The following is a 22369-nucleotide window of genomic DNA, read 5'->3' as shown; positions in this document are numbered from 1 at the left end:
AGGCAGCTTAGTTGCTCTAATGGCCACAGGATGTGCGATGATGCCTATAGAAATAGCAGAAAAGGGAATGATAGAGTGACTGATAACAATCTTATATTTAATGACATAGAGAAGTGGTGCACATTCAATGTCACCTTGTAAATGACAGAAACATTCAGGTATTGAAGGAAGAAAAGTACATAGAATTCTCAAAATGTCTACCTTATTTTCATACGATCTGTATTTTTTCATATCCGTCATTAAATGAATTCCTTTGCTCAGTTTTGTTAGAGTTCGGTAATGGTAGAACTCTATACACTCCATCAGAAGTAAGTGGGAGTTATGATGAATAGCACCACTATGATATTGATGACTACACACAAATACATAATATCCAAGACAGCTAAGAGCACAAATCTTCAATAAAAGTATATATTTTATTACAAAAATGTAAACTACAAATAAATAGGGGATCACACAATGAAATACAGATGCCAGGGTGAAGGACATAATAGGTGACGAGCCCGTATAAGGTACTTAGCCTCAATATATAACTAAACACGCTCTAATAGCCAAGAAATTTATATAGACTAGTAAATAGCTGCTTGAAAGCCAATGTTTGCAATTGGTGTGCAATTCCGGACAAAAAAAAGCATACCACGCATTTCTACCCCCCGACTGAAATGAAAAAAAGAAGCAATCTGAGGGAACCCATCGAAATCAATGAGTTTTAATGGATGTGATTTCTGCAAAATTCTGCGTGCCAAATCGCTCCTGCAGAAGGCCTAAGGCTGCCTTCACCCGGCCAAGAAAATCACACGATTTTTGAGTGATGCGAGATTGCGAGAAAACGCTAAATTATGAAACCTATCATTTTCAATGGCTTTATTCTCATGTGTAATATTTCCTGTCATGCAATATTGCAACATTTGAAAGTCGCTGCATGTTTTTGCATATGTCTGTATTTTACAGTTTTTTTCTTGCCCATGTTTCCCTATGGGACCTCTGATTCATCGCATCGCAAAGCACGAACTTGCGATGTTCGTGCAATTCGTTTTTAACATTAGCAACTCCTGTTATAGTCTATTGCATGATAAAAATGCGCGAGAAAATCGCAAGTGGCAGCGATGCAATGCAAGATTATTTTTCAGGAAAAAGCATAGGTGACGCTCAGACATTGCATGAGCAAATATGCGATATTGCCACGATTTTCTGCTGGCAATATTGCGCTCGCCCATGTGAAGTAAGTCTTATGGCTCAGTCACACGGGCGTATCTGGGCGCCGATGCGCCCGTGTTACTGCACGAAGAAGACGGCCACACTGCAGGTGCGGATGACTCTCTGCACCGCCGGAAGAAAGAACACATGACTGGCAATGGAGCCGGTCATGTGTTCTTTCTTCTGGTGGTGCGGAGAGTCGTCCGCACCTACAGCGCCGCCGTCTTATCCTGCAGGAACACAGGCGCATTGGCGCCCGGATGCACCCGTGTGACTTAGCCCTTAGGGCTCATGTCCACGGGCAAAATATGATTTAGGATCCGCAGCGGATCTCCCGCACGCGGATCCGCACCCCATAGGGATGCATTGACCACCCGCGGGTAGATAAATACCCGCGCATCGTCAATAAAAGGGATTTTAAAAAAAATGGAGCATGAAAAAATCTGGACCATGCTCCATTTTCGTGCGGGTCTCCCGCGGGGTCGGCTCCCGCGGGCTTCTATTGAAGCCTATGGAAGCCGTCCGGATCCGCGGGAGACCTAAAATAGGAATTTCAAGGATTTACTCACCCGCAGCGGGCCGCGAAGCTCTTCTCTTCCTCACGGCCGCATCTCCCTTGCTTCGGCTCGGCGGATGTGCCCGGCGCATGCGCGCGGCACGTCGACGACGTGCCGGCGACGTGCCGCCGGCGTGTGGAATTCATCCGCCGGCCGAAAAAGAAGATCCGGCCGTGAGGAAGAGCAGAGCTTCACCGCCCGCTACGGATAGGTAAATTCTTATTTATTTGTATTTTCAGCGCTCATGTCCGCGGGGCAGGAGGGACCCGCTGCAGATTCTACATGTAGAATCCGTAGCGGGCCCGATTTTCCCCGTGGACATGAGGCCTTAGGGAGAAGTAGTAATAAAAAGGCATCATGGACAAACTGATCCTGGACCCTGCACCCCTATGCACATTTTGCCAAGCTTCATCAGGAGAGCCAGAGCCTTATGAGCATTATTGACACAAAAACACGTAAACACGGCATAAAAATATTATTAGATTTTATCTTGGTTAGTACAACAAATTTGTATCATATTCCTGCACAACATAGTTGCTATGGTAATTTGAATTGTATTTGAGGTATATCGCCTCATGTCATGTTCTTGCTAATCTTAAAACATTTTAGAATTAAGTTGCGCTCAAACACTATTGACCAAATCAACAACATAGTCTCAAAGCTCCAGAAATGAATCATATTCTTCAATTATCTAACCATTCGTCATTAATGTCACTAGTGCATGGGTCTGACACATGCTGCATGTTGTAGGCCACATCTAAGGCTTTATTCCCATTACATTGTAGAGGTGTAGTGGCCGCGGCAAGGCTGAGGTGTAGGCCCTATTTACCAGAAATTGGCAGTTTTCAACGACAAAATCAAGCAGCCATTAACAACCAATTAGAAAGCTGCACTGTAAAACCAACCATACTTTGGCACGGTAGTCAGCCAATGTGTGTGAGCCCAGCCTCTTACTCTTGTGTATATGGGGAATTATGGATAAGCTACACAGCTGCAGTTAACAAGCCATATGCGACATGACATACACTTCTGAAGTCGGATATCATTCAGGCTGGGTTTTCACATGGGGGCTTAACAGAATTTATAAAACATTGTGTCAGCATTTCTGATATGTATTTTAATTGCTGTCAAAACCACATTCTGAAAACCGCATCTGTTTCACAGTGAATCACTCGGTTCTGAGTTGCACTTTTCAGCTGAGCAGCTGTTACAGGTGAAGTACAGTACATAGGGGGACATTTACTGGAAATGCCAGCCTTAGGCCTCCTTCACACCACTGTATGTTCTTACATTCGGCCGTACGCAGCTTTTTTACGCATGGTTGACTTTTTTGACACAATTGAGTCTTGTGTGTCTAAACCGGGCGCTGCTGTATGTATGTAAAAAAACACTCTGAAGCAATGGCAAGCAACAATCTTAAGATATTCTCGTAATAGCATTAAAATGCTTAATTAGGGCGAGCTGTCTTCTTTTCCAATCGTTGTATGCAGGGTAACTCCCTCCCCCTCCCTTTTTTACAGCTTCCATAGAAGTCTATATGGCACGTCTTTTCACGCGCCATATAAAAAGGACATCTGAAAACGGTCGCATATGTCCTATTGAAGTCATTGAAATCCAATGCTTTGGATGGTCACGTTTTAGGTGTTTTTTATATGCACCAAACTACCATGGCAAGTACGGCCATGTGAATAATGCCCTAGAATAAATTTCCCCTGCACAATACACCTTATACATGAAGAGGTGCAGGCCTCTTCAGGTGTGTCTCAGTACCTCCATGCACCTTCTCAGAAATGTACACTAGGTTCGACATTGCATACATTTCTGGCGGCAAGGCTGTTGCAAAAAGCCTAAACTTCACCAATTTTTTGCGCAAATCCCTGCTGGCGCAAAAATTGCACATTACCCCCATGGTTTCAATATGCATCACCTCTGAAAGAATGAAAACTGCTTTGGAAAACAACGACAATTTGCAAAGTTTTCAAAACATGTTTTTGACAGCAATTAAAATGCACATCAGAAATAAAAACACAAAAGAGACGCAATTAAACCACAATGTAACAAGCATGTGGAAGCCCAGCCTTAAAACGGGGATCAACATCAACAGCAATCTCGAGAATGTTCTCAGTATTTGACTTTAGATCAGAGACAGGTTCAAGGGTATTCATGACAAATACAAGGTCCAGTGTGATCCTAATGTGAACGACTATTATTTAGTATTGCACATACTGCATGTTTGATGTAACCCAGCTGAGAACTGACCGCTAACACTCTGACCCGTTAGAGAAACGTTTCTTAAAACCACTTATACATTTAATGCTAAAGCGCCAACAGCAATATGGGCTGTAGGTCTAGTTCCTTAAGGAATAATAGAAGTAATTACCTCTGCCAGCTCCATAAAACATTTTCTTCCAAGAGCAAGTTAATCAAATACGTTAATTAAGGCACAGAGAACATTATTTCTCCCAATGAATATACCGGGGAGATTTTTACTCAAAGCTAATTTATATGTGGAAATGTATTCTTGTGGTCTGCGCCTGCATTCTTTATAACCACCGTTTATTTAACGAACCATCATACGGCAAACAATACACAGTAGTCATCATTCCATTAAAGCATTTCATCGTTACAACATAAACATTTAGGCCTCTTCCACAGGGTCGACAGCGATATCGCTGCTATGTACATGCGATTTAGTATTTCTTTCTTTCATTTCCTCCAGCGACAAAATGCGTTTCTCTGTTTTGTGCAGCAGTTTGCCTCTGAGATTCTGGGCAAGCCCACTGTGTCCAAGAAGGAATGTATGTCACTAACATTAGATGGTTCTGCTCTATAAAGATCTTCAAAATAGTCATAAAATATTTGTGCCATCTACTCTCTTTTGGTTATTATATTCCTAGTGTTGGGGTATCGCAAAGTTACCTAGCTTTCTTATATTTATGGATACTATCAAGACCGGGGTTGTACCACTGAGTTGGCGCATTGCCAATGTAGTTCCAATATACAAAAAGGTATGCTGTCAGTCCACCACCAGGGCTGACATGCCGCCATTTTTTTCATTTATTTTGTTTTCATTTTGGATCTAGCTTGTGCCGTTGGCTATTTAGCTGTACTAGAAGTTATTATCCAGTTTGGGTTATATCTAGTTTCTGGCTGAGCTTTATTTCATTGACCAGCTGGCATCATATTTACTCCAGATATCTTAGTGGAGGGTTCAGTTTGGATCACATGCATTAGAATATAACGGCATGACTGAGATTAGGACTTCTTATTCTATCATACTAGTCCTTATCAACGAGGGGGATTGATTGCCTATCCTCTACTTCTTTCAGCGTTTAGCTGCACGAAATTGCGGTCTGTTTTAGGATCTACCAACTGATTATATATATATATATATATATATATATCTTTAACCATCGTCCAGTTCATCTGGAATTATATGTTTTGTATTGCTATTATCCTCTTACTCAGATATGCAACTTTTTTAGCCACTATCTGGTCTAACTAAAGCTAATCTCTCTATATATTAATCTTCTAAGCCACTATCCGGTTCATTACGACTGGAACCATCCAATTTTTCTTGCCCCTGAGGAACCCTTTAATGGGGGAAACGCGTAGGGATAAACTTGCCGTCCAGGTCTCTTTGTAGTAGTCGCCCAGCTATCGGGTAGACACCTGCGCTGTAATCATTGTAAACAACTAAGATATCTGTTACGTTCTGGACTGATTGAACTAGTTGGTTGAGCGCCCACCGTTGGAACTTAACCAAATCAGTCGTTATCTTAGTGCTTTAGTGGCTCTAAGCGGATTATTTTCAACAATCCTTTCTCTATTTGTAAATACACGTATATGTTTGTCCTTCTATACCTTTTTAATTAATTAGAATAAAAGTTATATTTTAGGATTCTTTAAGGTCCAACCAAGTTAGCTTCTCAATATACAAAAAGGGGTCCAAAAGTGAGCCTGGTAACCACAGGCCGGTAAGTCTTACATCAATCATTGGAAAAATATTCGAGGGGTTTCTGAGAGACGCCATCCTAGAATACCTCAAGGAGAACAACGGAATAACTCCTCACCAGCATGGGTTCATGAGGGGTTGATCATGTCAGACCAACTTCTACGATGAAGTAAGTTCTAGGCTGGACCTGGGAGAGTCTACTGATCTCGTATATCCAGACTTCTCTAAAGCATTTGACACCGTGCCACATAATAGGTTGATATATAAAATGAGACAGCTCGGATTGGGTGAAAACGTGTGTATCTGGGTAAAGAACTGGCTCAGAGATAAAAAGCAGAGGATGGTAATAAATGGTTTGTACTCTGGGGTGGCACAGGGCTCAGTATTAGGCCTCATTTTGTTCACTATATTTATAGAGGGGCTGCACAGTAGAATACCAATATTTGCAGATGATACAAAATTATACAAGATAATTAATAGAACAGAGGAAAATGTACAACTACAAAAGGACCTAGATAATATGGGGTCTTGGGTAGAAAAATAGCAAATGAAGTTCAATGTTGATAAATGTAAGGTTATGCACATGGACAGGGAAACGGATATTAGCCATACACACTAAATGGGATACTGCTAGGGAAAAGTGAGATGGAAAAAGACCTAGGGGTACTAGTGGACTGTAGATTTAACTGGAGCAATCAATGCCAGTCAGCTGCTGCAAAAGCTAATAAAGTCTTGGGGTGCATTACAAGAGGTATCGGAGCGAGGGACGAGAACATTATTCTTTCACTATATAAGGCACTTGTCAGGCCCCACATGGAATACTGTGTACAGTTCTGGACACCGGTGCTCAGGAAAGATGTAGCAGTGCTTGAGGGGGTCCAAAGAAGGGCAACTAAACTAATATATGGAATGAGGGCACTGGAATACCCAGAGAGGCTATTCAAATTGGGATTATTTACCCTGGAAAAAAGACGGCTAAGGGGGGATCAAATAACTATGTATAAATACATGAGGGGACAATACAAGAATCTCTCCCAGGATCTGTTTATACCCAGGACTGCGTCGGTAAGAAAAGGGCATCCACTACATCTAGAAGAAAGCAGGTTTCATCACCAACACAGAAGGGGGTTCTTTACTGTAAGAGCAATGAAACTGTGGAACTCTCTGCCTGAGGATGTGGTGATGGCAAAATCCATTAAGGAGTTTAAGAGAGGACTAGATGTCTTTCTGGAGCGCTATGATATTACAGGATATAGACATTAGGTGACCAGCGGGTTGTTGATCCAGGTCTTACAGACAGGTAGGAACTATCAGAGGCTGATCCAGGGATTATTCTGACTGCCATTATGGAGTCAGGAAGGAGTTTTTCCCCCGAAAGAGCTCATTGGCTTCTGCCTCTGGGGGGTTTTGCCTTTCTCTGCATCATCAGGGAGGCTGAAACAGGCTGAACTAGATGGACATTGTCTTCATTCAGCCTAGCATACTATGTTACTATGTTCTTCCCAATAAGCCGATTCACAGCCTGTGTAAAAAGAAAATAAAATGAGCACTGATGAACATGTGTGTTCATCGATGCTCAAAACAGGCTAGGAATTCGGACCATGTAAAAGGACCAATAGGCTGGGTCTGTCCATGGCTACCATAATAAGAAGAGTATGAAAAAAACATGAACATACCCTAAGGCCACTCTCACACATGCGTTCAGAAAACTCAGCTCAAAATCGTGGCTTTCTTACTGTAATTTTGAGTAGTGTTTTTGAACGCATAATACAGTGTTTGACAGCGCTTTTTAATGCACACCATCATTGTGAGGAGGAGGTGCATTAAAAACTCAAAAAAAACAAAAGTAGAACAGACAGCTCTTGAAAATCGCAGCGTTAGAAACACCACGTTTGAGCGAATGTTTGAATAACCCCATTATAATCAACGGGAGCGTTGTACCGCGGTTAGCACGGCACTAATGACTCTTTGCTAATAGCGGAAAAAAGTGGTATGTGTGTGAGTGGCCTATGGGGCTACAAGCAAATTTTCATGTAGTGCAGGAAATGAGTCATGTTTGGAAAGATTACACCAAAAGGCTAGATCATGTATGGAAATTTAATTTGCAGCTGTATGCAGCACGATATGCAGTATATGTACGGGGTGGGGGCCCTGAGCTGAACTTTTGCATCCAGGCCCCTGTGCCTTTAGTTACGACCCAAATTATGCTGTTAACAGGAGTTCAAATATTTCCTTTACTACAGCCAGGTGGACCGTAGAAACTTGTAGTTTGCAGATGTTCATCGACTGCTATGGTAGATTGTTCTAGTCATGTTCTATCACCTGTGCAGTGGTCATTGTGCAGGAAGGGGGAGAAGATAAGCTGTGACAATCATCTATTGTGAATGGTAGATCATGTGTCTATCTATCTCATATCTATCTAGTTGTTGACCAAGTGAAATTTGCAGAGTTTCATAATTTTTTTCTTGCAAAAATAATAAAATGGAACATTGAGAACAAAACCAACGCATTCATTTAAACAATAAGATGCTGACGGCTTCATACATTGTGCAGGCTGGTACTGCAGGCTGAATCCAATTCACTGCAATGGGACTCCTCCTGTAGTAGCAACCAGGGTCCATGCGCAATGTACGGAGCTGCCTGCTTCCTGCAGCAAAGCAGCTAGAAGTGGTACAACCCCTTTAAATGCATATATTTTTGGAGTAACAATTATTATAGAGTTTGAATAAAAATTTTGCACTGCTTACTGCAGCTTCTATGTATGAGTGTATATAGATGCTGCAGCCTGTTTCAACAGGAGATCTGTCAGTGAAGCTGGACTGACGGCTTAGGGCCATTTTACACTGCAAGATAAAGTGTACAAGCCTGCGACCAGCGGTTAAGTAACGATCATATATTGCTCACTTGGCATGCATTCATACATAATGATAATTAAGTAGTTTGTATTGTTCATTCGAACATAATCACGCCTCTAGTCAACCCTTCTGCCACTGCTTTCTATTCAGTAAACTGTTATGAAGCCTGCTTGCACCAAGAGATTCGCAACAGACAAATAATGATATTTAGGTCAGTATGGAAGATCCAATTAGCGATAATCTAACAATTTATTTCTGATCATTCGGTCACTGCATGCATCTACACTTTACAATTATTGTACAAATCACTCAATCAAAGACTATTCGCACAAAAACTGTGACATTCTAAAGGGCCTTTAGTTCCTCTCTGTTCTTTCCTCTCTCGCACCTCTTCATCAGCTAATAAATGTACACAACAAAGTTTATCTTTGTTCTGGTCATATATTAGCTGATAGAAAATGTAGGAGAGGAAAGAACAGCCTTTCTGAGAGATTGCCTCATTCTACAAAAGGGTTCATGGAAAGGGGGATGGGCTAAATGTGACATTGTCTGCCAAAAATTGCACGAAATTTGTATTCAAAATTCTGGCACGAAGTTTGGCATAAACTAGTTTAACTAATAGGTGGTGTGAAGTTAAACTAGACAGCCTAAAGATATATCATCCACTAGAGCCACTGATAAATCTAGCACATTTAAAGACTGTCAGGTCTAGGTTTGTACTAATTTTTCATACATTTAGTATATTTTTGTAAATCTGCCCCAAAGTATATTAAAAGTTACTAAACTTTCCTTTATACAGTAATAACACTTTTTGAACATGAGCACTTTTAAAAATTAATGAATTTCAACAACTTGCACATAAAAAAATGTACCTCGTAAAACCCATATTTATTGACTTTCAAGTTTTAGGAAACTAAAACTTAAAGAGGTTTTATAGGACATGAAAAAAAAGTTACATGGACTTAAAATGAAGAAAAATTGTATACCCGTCTATACCCGACGCCTCCCTGTCCAGCGCTGTAGCCCTGATGCCCGCCGCAGAGAACCTGGAAGACCTGCTGAATAGTCACGTGCACAATGAACGGCATGAGATCGCCCGCTGCTTCTTCAGGGTTCCATGCAGCAGACACCGGGACTCCAGCACTGGACTAGGGTCCCCAGGATTGGTGAGTATTCAATGTTTCTTGATTTTAAGCTCGTATAACATTTTTTCATGTCCTGGAAAACCCCTTTAACCACTGTGAAATATACTTACATGCCACAACTGGTTGTTTACATCTAGAAACTAAAAACTGGTAGAGACCTAATACTTGAGGAGTCAATGCAATTTGTAACCAGTCTAGGCAGTCCTCTGTGTACTTAGCTTATAAGGATTACCTATTCTGAATACAATGTCGGGTTTTTGGCCCATGGATGCCAATAAGAATGCACTGTATTTATTCACAGAAAACAAACAAGTCTTAAAGATAATGAGCAACTGAAATACAAAAGGGCACATTTCTGTGGTATAACGGCATTGAAAGGAAGGAGTTATTGCTGAATGCCCTGTTTATTTAAGACCCCACTCTGCTACTTTTTTTCAACACCTGTTTGCAGCTGATTTATAAAAGGTTTTCTGCCACTTTTACATGCAGAATCTGGTTGTGAACTATGGCTCATATAACCTGGAGTAGTACAGTAGCTGCACTATCTTTGCATGGGGAATACATTGTAAACTGCAGCTGCTATTTAATAGATTCTAGCTGTTTAGCAGCATAAGTAAATGTACCATTATTCCCCACCTGTACGACCACGGTGAAGAGGAGTTTGTATGAAGCATGCTTACTTCTGCTACATATAATCATTTTGGGAATACAGAATAATCCCAATAAGAACGCTTGTTTGTTTCCCAACTCCAAAAGTGCTAGTATGCAGCTTCGAGTCAGCACTCATTAGGGATTTCCTCACTTTAATCCTCACTGATCTAACAACTATCACCTACAGTTGCAGATAAAGTAAATGAACCACTTAGAATTACCTGAATTTCTCCATTGATTACTAATAACATGTGGTCTGGTTGCTATCTTATTGCCCTTTTACACGCAAAAATTATCGTTCGAAATTCGTTTAAATGGCCAAAAATGAGCGATAATAGGCACATGTAAGCGTGGGCAGTCGTGCACTATTCGTTCAATTGTAATAGCTGTTTTTTTAGCCCACATAAAAACCATCCCTTTGTTCTTCAAAAGACTTTTTTAACAGCTTATTGATTGTGTATGCTTTGCATACATAATGAGTACACTGTTTAGTCTGCCTGGAGGAGAACAATGGAATTTGCTGGCTGGATAAACACACGCCCAGCTGAGCAAACAACTCATGGAGGGAATGCAGGTGATTAAAGCCATTATCTGCACATGTAATTTTATTCAAAAATGTCAGCAGTTCATTTAGTTGTGCAGTTGTTTAAGTGATAACCGGAGCTGGTAAAAGGGCCTTAAGTCACAATTATAGTCAAACACAATCCAGGGTTGTGCTGATGGGACCAGTAGTTCTATAAAGTTCCAGGAGCATAGCTTTGTAGGTGTGGGATAATTGAGCTGGCTGGGTGTGGAGTTTCTTCAGCCAGCCAATCCCCCTAGTCTGCTGTACATAAATACCAGCCTCTCTAGCTAGAGGATGTGGCCATTTTACTAATTCTGCGTTATTGCCACTCAGAGCTTGGTGGTATGCATGTTTAGTCTGAAGTGGTTCTCTCACCTTCCCTAATAATAGTCCGGACACCTGTTGACTCAGTCTGCATCTTATGTGAACCCCCTCTTCCTTCCCTTTTACAGGTACAGCCTCCAGACATCTGATGTCATGTGTGGTCAGATGGGTGATTCCTGACACTGTTCCCTTTATGTCAGCACGGTGGTTTACTCTCTTTTCCCTAGGTGTGGGTTATGAGTGGGGTTACTGTTCTGTGTGGTTTACATTACTTGGTTTGTTGGTGTGAACAGCAGCATGTTCTGTTGGGTCTGTGCAGGAGGCCAAACATGTTTCTGTGTGAGAAGTCCTGTTTTGTGTGGTATGCATTACCTGGTGTGTTGGTGTAAACAGCAACACGTTCTGTTGGGTCTGTGCAGGTGGCCAGACATGTGCTGTGTGAAAAGTCATGTTCTGTGTAGTGTGCCTTACCAAGTATGTTGTTGTGAACAGTGACATGTGCATTGTTTCTGTGCAGTTGGCCAGACATGTGATGTATGAACCATCCAGTTCTGTGTATAAGTGGGAACAATTATGTGTCTTGTGTTTGGTGCATCTCTCCAGGTTCCTAATCAGCAATAGCCAGGTCCCAGATGAAGACATTGGGGTCACCTTATTAGGGCACCTACCCCGCTTTTAGGCAGGGGTGCTCCACTTCCCCTGATTAGTAAGGGACAGGTTTCCTTCTATCTTTGCCTCGAGTAGCATAATGTGTCCTTGCAATTACTGTGAGTGTGTTGGTGGGTTTATTAGGACACCATCTTGCATCCGTGCTGAGGTGCTGTGCTTTAGTGCGCCGCGTGGACGTAACACTAAGTAAGCCAACAACACAAAACAGTATTTCTGGGCTGCCTTTCATGCACAACACTCTTCACCTCATACCATAGCATCTTGATAGTGTTAAGGTAAGTATGCTACCTGCAATTACCACAAAAGGAGGGCAGAGGACTTTCTGTCTGCAATTAACAGCAGAATTCATTGTTCTTGTAACAAGAACAAAATGCTGAGTTGGTGTTATAGCTTTGTTATACCTGTGATGGTTTTTGCAGCAGCGACCTCTGACGTTTGTTGTGTATAGTAGAGAAACCAAGCCACCAACCATTGCTTGCAGTGTTCTTCAGAAGTCTCTGCTGCAAAATCATATGAGGGCATTATCCCTCTCTACTCTTCCTTAGTCAGACCTCATCTGGAATACTGTGACCAGTTCTGGGCAACTTAAAAAAGACATAGACAAACTGGAACAAGTTTAGAGAAAAGCTACCAGGATGATGAGCGGTCTGCAAATCATGTCCTATGAGGAACGGTTAAAGGATCTGGGAATGTTTAGCTTGCAAAAAAGAAGGCTGAGAGGAGACTTAATAGCTGTCTACAAATATCTGTAGGGCTGTCACAGTGTAGAGGGATCAGCCCTATTCTCATCTGCACAAGGAAAGACTAGAAGCAATGGGCTGAAACTGAACGGGAGGAGATACAAATTAGATATTAGACAGTGAGGGTGGTCAAAGAGTGAACAGATTGCCATGGGAGGTGGTGAGTTCTCCTTCAATAGAAGTGTTCAAACAAAGGCCGGACAAATATCTGTCTGGGATGATTTAGTGAATCCTGCATTGATCAGGGAGTTGAACCAGATGACCCTGGAGTTCCCTTCCAACTCTACCATTCTATGAAGCATCAGGACTGTGCCTGTAGCGATTTGTTGGTCGTGACATCATTGTGACATAGTGGCCTTGACACAGGCCAAGACCTGTCACCTTGTTATGCAGGACAAGGGTTAATGCACCATGTGCAGAGACTGCTGGATACTGTCTCTTTGCTGCATCAATGCATGCTAATGATGAATCATTCATGGAAGATGGTTGGGGGTGTGGTTCTCTAATTGCTCTGCTAGTCCTCAGGTGGAAAGACCTTTATAGTCTTACCCCTTTCTTTTGCTCACCACTGCTTATTCAGTTCATAGAGGAGTTGTTGGAGTGTGATGTTCCTCTGTGCTAGGTGTCTTGCTACTATTTCCAGATAAGTGCTGCATTTCCTTTGCAGTTGTATTCTCTGTTTTCATTTCTGTATTGCTTTGCTGTTTGGATCATCTCTCCAGGGCCTCCTGTAGTGACAATCAGGGCCCAGGTTGAAAACCGTGGGGCCACCTCTATTGAGGCGATGACCCTGCTTCTAGGCAGGGACCCTTTACCTCCCTGCTAGGTTAGGGCCAGGCTTCCTTCTCCCTGGAGTGGTGCTACTTTTTAGCATAGCGTGGTGCGCTTCTATTTCGAGCAGTGTGTACGTTACCCGACGCCGTGCTGAGCATAGTACTCTTGTGTCACACAGGCTTTTCATACTGGTTTACGTACTTCTGCTGTAATGCACACTGTTCTACAGTGCATAGTTTTATCCACTGCAGTAGTTGTGAACGTCAAACTGTGTCCATGTGGAGCGTGGTGCTTGTGTGCCACACAGATGTGACAGTGCCACCATGAAGGAGACAGCCATAGTTTAGTGTGGCAGCACTGAAGGGAAGACAACCCCTTTAAGCAGCAATCGCCTCCACCAAACATTTCCTGTAACTACAAATAAAGGTGCATTTACACTGCAAAGATGATCGCTCAAAAGCTGGCTTTTGAGCGATCATTTTGCATAAACTACTACTTAGACGTAATGCCTAGTAGTACCAAGTAGCAGTGTGTGAGCCACTGGAAGCTGTAATCAGGAAACAGACCTCCCACTGTTTCCTGATTACATTCCTTGATCTGCCAGTGGGGCTGACAGCTGAGAATAGCTGATACAATGCAATCAGCTGTTATCAGCAGTCCCCGGGCAGAGCACAGCATGCGGTCCTGCTTATCAGCTGTTCTGCTGAACGACAGTGAAAGATGGGTACATTTAAACACAACGTTTATTGCTCAAAAGATGGCTTTTGAGCGAATTTTGAGCAATAATCGTTGTATCTAAATGGGCCTTTAGACTTGCAGATTTGAAGAGCATATATTTATATGTATATAACCGGATAGTGTAGTCTTAGTGACATAACTGAGTACTACTTACATTCAAGCATTGAATTAGAAAAGTCTACATATACATCATACCACAGAATGTGCTGCAATAAACCATACTTTACCTTTCTTTTATTAGGACTTGTGAATAGTAATTTCATTGCAGCCCTTATTCTGTCTGGATTATGTTGATAGATCATATACATCTGTCCCAGTTAAAACTCCCAGCTGCTTGAAAACTTTTTCTTGAGGCAGTAAAATTAAATATAGTACAAACTTGTGTCATATTAATAAGAAAATGTTTTATGCAAAAATATTTTTCTAACTACATTTGAGTGGAAAATGATAGAAAATTTGTCAACTGCTGGTATTATATAGATCTTGTTCATTGTTCTGAGCAATGGCCCCTCAAATTTAGTACATTTTTTTGTCCTCATTATTGACATCATCGCTACTTTGAAAAGCAACTGGTAAGATTAACTGGATTAAAATGGTTGTGCAGCATCTATATCCGCTATATTTGTCTGATTTCATGGTCATTCGAGGAATTCTATGGCATGCTGCATATAAATAAGGTCTCATAATTATACTGTACAGTCATCATATTTTTGAAGATCTCTGGTGTGAGCTGATGTTTATGATTGGCTGCAGTAGCTTGTCATGCCCCATTCACAGACTGGCTGCTGGAGAACGGAGATGTGGCGCTGCAGCGCTCAGGGAATAATACGGTAAGTATAGGCACTTTTATTAGTTTTGAGCTCTATCTATCTATCTATCTATCTCATATCTCTCTCTCTCTCTCTATCTATCTATCTATCTATCTATCTATCTATCTCATAGCTCTTTATCTATCTATCTATCATTTATCTATCTCATATCTATCTATCTATCTCATATATATCTATCTATCTCATATCTATCTATCTATCTATCTATCTATCTATCTATCTATCTATCTATCTATCTATCTATCTATCTCATATCTATCTATCTATCTCTCTCATATCTATCTCATATCTATCTATCTCTCTCATATCTATCTATCTATCTAACATCTATCTATCTATCTCATATCTATCTATCTATCTATCTATCTATCTATCTATCTATCTATCTATCTATCTATCTATCTATCTATCTCATATCTATCTATTTATCTATCTATCTCATTTCTATCTATCTATCTCATATCTATCCCATATCTATCTATCTATCTATCTATCTATCTATCTATCTCATATCTATCCCATATCTATCTATCTATCTCATATCTATCCCATATATATCTATCTCATATCTATCTATCTATTTATCTATCTATCTATCTCATATCTATCTATCTATCTATCTATCTATCTCATATCTATCTATTTATCTATCTATCTCATATCTATCTATCTATTTATCTATCTATCTCATATCTATTTATCTATCTATTTATCTATCTATCTCATATCTATCTATCTCATATCTATCTATCTATCTCATTTCTATCTATCTATCTCATATCTATCCCATATCTATCTATCTATCTCATATCTATCCCATATCTATCTATCTCATATCTATCTATCTATCTCATATCTATCTATCTATCTATCTCATATCTATCTATCTATCTCATATCTATCTATTTATCTATCTATCTCATATCTATCTATCTATTTATCTATCTATCTCATATCTATTTATCTATCTATCTATCTCATATCTATCTATCTATCTATCTCATATCTATCTAGCTATCTCATATCTATCTATCTATCTATCTATCTATCTATGAAAATCTCTTGCATTTTTACAGGATTTACAGAATTTTGCTGGTGTTTATCATTACATAATCACCATACCCTCTTGTGTCTTTTATCCCTTTTGGCATGTTAGAATGATTTTGCAACTGTACAGCTTTCCAAACAAAATAGGATTTGTGGTTAGCGCTCTCGGTTAAGGAGCTGAGCGACCTTTTATCATAATGAAGACACATGAAGACACCAGAGATTTGTATGAGGATGACTCCATAAAGGATTCTTCCTCTTCCAAGTATCTTAGTGGCAGCGGCAGTGTTCCAGTGAACTTCTATTGAACTGCTAGAGCTGTGATAATATAATCTCTTAATGAAGAGCAGCAGATAGATTAATCTTTTGGGTATAGGTTTCAGATGCAGGCTTCACATATCTGTCTCCCTTGTTTACTGGTATAATGTTTGAGCAACTGTGGATCAGCAAAACAAAAGCAGTTATGTGCGGCTGTATTATAATTAATGCAAGACTTAAATGTTACATGAATAATTTTACTGTCATTATATTGACTGCTTCATATAAATTATCCACTAAAGCTAAAAGATAAATAGCACCAATATTAAAAACCTAACTTACTGCTAAAATTGACTGATTTCCACCATGAATTGGTATGTTGTGCAGAATCCGAGCACAACACGCCAAAGTAGGGGAGAGCACGAAGATTGCAAAATGGATGTCACAGGTGGCTCTGTGATCTCTTCTGACAATGGCGGTAAAGGTGCCCTAATCGGTCGCCGCACAGTGGCACAAAATATATTTATACATATCTACTAGAGATGAGCGAGCGTACTCGGATAAGCACTACTCGCTCGAGTAATTGGCTTTATCCGAGTATCGCTGTGCTCGGGGCTAAAGATTCGGGTGCCGGCACGGAGCGGGGAGCTGCAGGGGAGAGCGGGGAGGAACGGAGGTAAGATCTTTCTCTCCTTCTCTCTCGCCCGCTCTCCCCTGCTCCCCGCTGCGACTCACCTGTCAGCCGCAGCGGCACCCGAATCTTTAGCCCCGAGCACAGCAATACTCGGATAAAGCCAATTACTCGAGCGAGTAGTGCTTATCCGAGAACGCTCGCTCATCTCTAATATCTACTCTTATAATTAATAGTGGTTTTCACTTGACGCCAGCACTTCATTTGGGACTTCAAGAGTCAATAGCGGAAATAATTTGACACGAGTCCTGGTAGCTTTTGGTTTAGTAAACTGGAAGTGCACAAGTTTACTTAAGCTTTAAAGGAGATGTCCCGAGGCAGCAAGTGGGGTTATACACTTCTGTATGGCCATAATAATGCACTTTGTAATGTACATTGTGCATTAATTATGAGCCATACAGAAGTTATAAAAAGTTTTATACTTACCTGCTCCGTTGCTGGCGTCCTCGTCTCCATGGAGCCGACTAATTTTTGGCCTCCGATGGCCAAATTAGCCGCGCTTGCGCAGTCCGGGTCTTCTGCAGTCTTCTATGGGGCTCCGTGTAGCTCCGTGTAGCTCCGCCCCGTCACGTGCCGATTCCAGCCAATCAGGAGGCTGGAATCGGCAGTGGACCGCACAGAAGAGCTGCGGTCCACGGAGGAAGAGGCCATCTTCAGCGGTGAGTAGAGAAGTCACCGGAGCGCGGGGATTAAGGTAAGCGCTCCGGTGAGCTTTCTTTACCTCCCTGCATCGGGGTTGTCTCGCGCCGAACGGGGGGGGGGTTGAAAAAAAAAAAAACCCGTTTCGGCGCGGGACAACCCCTTTAATTTCGCAGTACAACAAAACAATGGCAATCTTGTACATGCCTGGCAGAGCAAATAGTTGTGTAGTAGCACAACACTTTGTGATACAGTTAAATTTGGATGAGGCACAGTTTTCTCTTCAACGCTTTCTCTATTGCATTTAGAGGTTACACAGTAAAAATTCCCATAGGCCTAGTTATCTGTTTGGCTTACTGGAAGTTGATTATGCAGTTATTGGAGTTGAAGTTAAGATGGACCTGTTTACCACCCCTGGCTTTGACTTCACGGGGGTGTATGTAACTCACGGTTTTAGTGGAACGGGTCCCAACTTCTCTCCTCCTCACTGTTAGTAGACTGGTTTCCCTGATGGATAGCGTGTTGTAGCTGCTCACTCTGCTGACCTCCTTCTGCATGACGTCCTCCTCCGACTTACTCCCCTTCACTTCCTGTCTTTTCCCCACACTTTTTCTCCACTCCTTCCCCTCAGCATACTGGCTCACTCTGGAGTATCCCACTCTGAACTCTCACCATCCCCCTCCACCAATCAGTGATGGCATGACATACAGCCAATAAGCAGCCAGCTGTTGCCAAGCTTTAAGGTTGAGAAGAAAGGGGAAACAGTGTTTGTCCAATGTACAGCACTTTCTATGCCTCTTAGGAGCACACAGCAAAGTGTGACAGGACTATGAATATGTGGCTATTCTGGAGGACCCTCTGGGCCACTAGAGTTGTGTTTTCTTACTTTAGCCATACACATAATAAACTGGAATTAGCAATTTAAGGTACACTTGGAGAATTGGATGAGACAAGCCCTTTCGTAATGCAAGCGCTGTGACAGTAAGCAGATCAATACTACACCCTTCCCAACACCCTGATTTTGTGCATTAGGGAAGAGAAAAAACTCACTTCATGCGCTCCATCAAACATATACACTCGGCTGGTCCTTGGGGATGCCCCGCCTTCTGGTGTAACATCGAAGTGCTTCCCTTTCCCCGTCGGATTCCCGGTCATGTGACCGAGTGACGCCGTGATACCTGGAGGTAACGTTGGATATATTTAAATTTACATATATTACATTAACAATTGCAATGACATGCCACTAAAAAGGAGAATGGGAAACCATTTATAACACTATAGTCATTATTTGGAATGTGTACAATGTGGTTGTTCCCCTTCCCCTTTTCCTTCTGTGTATGTTTTGCTATAAATAGAGACCATCTACCAATTGTTCCCTATGCTTGATAAAGGCTTGACAGAAGCCGAAACGCGTTTCAACGCCCATTCAACTGTTCTTTTATATAATAAATCGTTTTATGAGGATTACTCCTGCATCGTTGAAACCTTTTTGCCTCCTGGGATATTGGGGGTGCCAGGAGTCCAGGCACCCCTCAACAAGTAAGATTTCCACATTCTGCCACTGTTTGATGGAGCGCATGAAGTGAGTTTTTTCTCTTCCCTAATGCACATTTCTCTCCTCCTTGACACGGTTGTTTTGGAGTCGCTCGCTGCAGCTCTCCCCTAGGGGATGTTCTAGGACCATCAACACACACTGCCTTTATTCGGTTTTCAAAAAAAAGCCTTAGTGGACCAACGAACTGACCGGTCTCTTAACCATAGGACCGGCTCAGTTGCGGTGAGTTCCTTTCCATATTACCTTGTTTTCATTTCCTTGCACACCATTGGAGCGCCGCTTCTGACCTTATTATTTACCAACACCCTGATTTTGCTAGAGAAAACTGTGGACAACTAGGCATTTCCTCTGAAGGGGAAAGCTAATATTATATGGCAGTCATTCTGTTGAATAGCCATCCACAGTGGTTTAGCTATAGGGGGTCATAGCTGTGATTGAGCCCCTGAGCCACTGGGGCAAACAAGGTGTGATCCAACCCTCACTCCCCCTGGCAACCCTGCCCCTGTACGACATGCCTGGCAAAATCTTAATTTCTCTGAACCACCCAATCTTCTTTTCGCCAACTCCTCTCTCCAGCTTGTCCTGCATTGAGAACGGGAGACTGATGGGGGGTGGGGGAGTAGCAGAATAGGGCAGCTGAAGCAGCAGCATGCGAGAAGATATGAGTAACTCAGAGAAGTTATGATTCTGCCTGATATGTGGTATGGGGGTCATGGAGGTTGTTGGACAAAATGTATGCGGAGCACAGAGGGGGCCTGCAATGCATGTGAGGCCACTAATGTGTGCATTTGTAGGGCACAGATGGTGCCATTAATGTGTGAGTTTGGGGTACAGAAAGGGCCACTATTGTGTGGAGTGCCGTGGTGGCCACTATTATTATATGGGTCACAAATTGAAATGATTATTCTGTGTAGGGGTAGCGGCAGGACAAGGTGAAGAGTCAAGTAGTGGCTGGAAGAATTCTCTATTGTGGTGTAAGACAGGTTAGAGAAATAAAGGAAAAATGGATTTCACCAATCAGAGAAGATGCCACCCATGATCACTGGAGGTAACTGCAGTGTAATTTCACTTTGTAGATCTGGTATCTACTATATAGTGACTTTGTTAATTATAATAGAGCTGAGTAAATGTATCTAAGCCCGCTGTTATAAAGATGTATTTTTTTCTTTTTTTTTTTTTTGGGGGGGGGGGGGGGGGGGCGGTCGTGGGGGAAAGGTGTAATGCATATATATTGAGCTTTGTGCCCCTGATCTTTTAAGACTCTTAACAACATCCCTGGCTGCTAGTGCTGCATCAATAGACCACTTTAGGAGACTAAGCAATGCAGCAGAAAGTTCCATGACTAGCAGCTATGAAGAGCAAGGGAACCAAGCTGAACTTTCTCACCAGGGTCTATGAGCCTTTAGCTACTCCCCTGGTCATTCATGTAATAAAAGGACATTTCTAGTTCACCATAATGGGAGCTGCTATCATAAAGTAGTTCATCATTCTTGCTCAGAGAAGGGGATCTCAAGCAGGGACCCTCCAGTATGACATCCATATGCTTTAATATGGCATATGGACAGGGTTTGTCTTTGTGAGACAATAATATACTTTGCATATCAATTCATCACAGCTTTCATGGACTTTCTTTCTGTAAGGGAGTGGAAATTTCTTGCTTCCATCCAGAAGCTGGACATTTGTTCTGACAATGGGCAACTAACATCGGTGTACAGCTTGTTAAATGTTGCAAACTTCTCTCTTCTAACAATATATACAGCTATGTCCTCAAGATATGATCAAGACAGATATACAGATTCAGAATGTTAAAAAGAAGGTTTATATTCACTGACATCAAGCAGAAATCCTGAAAATGGTGAATAATTAACATAAATTTAATTAAAGAAGTTAAATAACTAAATGAACTAACAGAACTTTTTATTATACAATGAATAAGCTTTAATTAGCATTAATTGGCTTTGTTATTCAATGTAAACAACTAATAAGTTACAGACATGTTTTCTATATTAACTACATCTTTGGCTTGTTTCATATTACATTTTGTGAAATCAGTACTGGTTCCATTTTGGTTTCCACTCTCAATGCATAAAACTACATGGGCACGAAGACCAGAATGGAAGCTGTATGGCACCATAGGAGAGAACATGTGAGATGGAGACCTCTTTGGTCTCTGTCTTACAATATTTCCACCCGTCAGTCTTTTACACTGGATAGAAAAGCCTCGTCCTTGGACAGTTTGGATGGTTGGTTAGTTTGGAGGTGGTGGTACTGGAAAAAGAAGTAGCCTAAGATGTCTCTGTGTTAACTTCTACACAGATGAGACACAGCTGAAAGAAGTTATCATGGTGATAAGGGTTGGATGGAGAACAAAAGAGAAATTGAACTACTACAATCAGAGAAGATGTCACCTGTGAGTTACTGAATTTTATTGTAGTGTATTCATTTATACAATTTGTACAGCATTTGTGTTGAACTATGTGATCTAATACTATATTGCCACTGTGTGGTGGTCACAATTTAGTCACTATATGGTAGTAAAATGTGGCCATGGTGTGGAGATGTTTGGTAACACTACGGTGGTATTACTCAGACAACATGTAGTGGTAATTTGTGGTAACTGCTTGGCCGTATTATCTAGAGGTATAATATCATACATAGTAAATTGTTTCTAGTTATGTTGTCTTTGGTTTATTATTTTTAGTGGGGTCGGGAAACATATATCTTCATAGACTCTAGCAACAACACTGGGGTCTGCACATCCAAACAACAAAATGGTGTGGAGACTCAGGTTCAAAATATGCCTTGGAGCTCATAAGACTCTGGTTATGCTCTTGTCATCCAGCACAGTATTCATTTTAGTATTTTAGCATCAATACCTTTACACCTGCTGGTATTCTTTGTCCCAGTTTAAGACTAAGAAGACATTTTCTCTCTATCTTGGTGATTTATATGGTAAATTTTCCATACCTATAAACAGCTTGTAATATCTATTTTAGACTTGGGTACTGATGTTTTATTTCTCAAAGTATAATTTAGAAGCTGACATTTTGTTACCATTATAATTTTACAGCAACACCTGCTCCATGAAAGGACTGAGCTAACAAATCTTGTAAAGATAAAGATATCACAAAAACCAGAGAAAACAGAGTTATGGTAATGATTAGCCAGAAAGTCCTTGT

Source organism: Eleutherodactylus coqui, chromosome 1, assembly GCF_035609145.1.
Source record: "Eleutherodactylus coqui strain aEleCoq1 chromosome 1, aEleCoq1.hap1, whole genome shotgun sequence".
Lineage (NCBI taxonomy): Eukaryota > Metazoa > Chordata > Amphibia > Anura > Eleutherodactylidae > Eleutherodactylus > Eleutherodactylus coqui.
The sequence above is the reverse complement of the archived record's forward strand: the minus strand, read 5'-3'. Positions refer to the sequence as shown.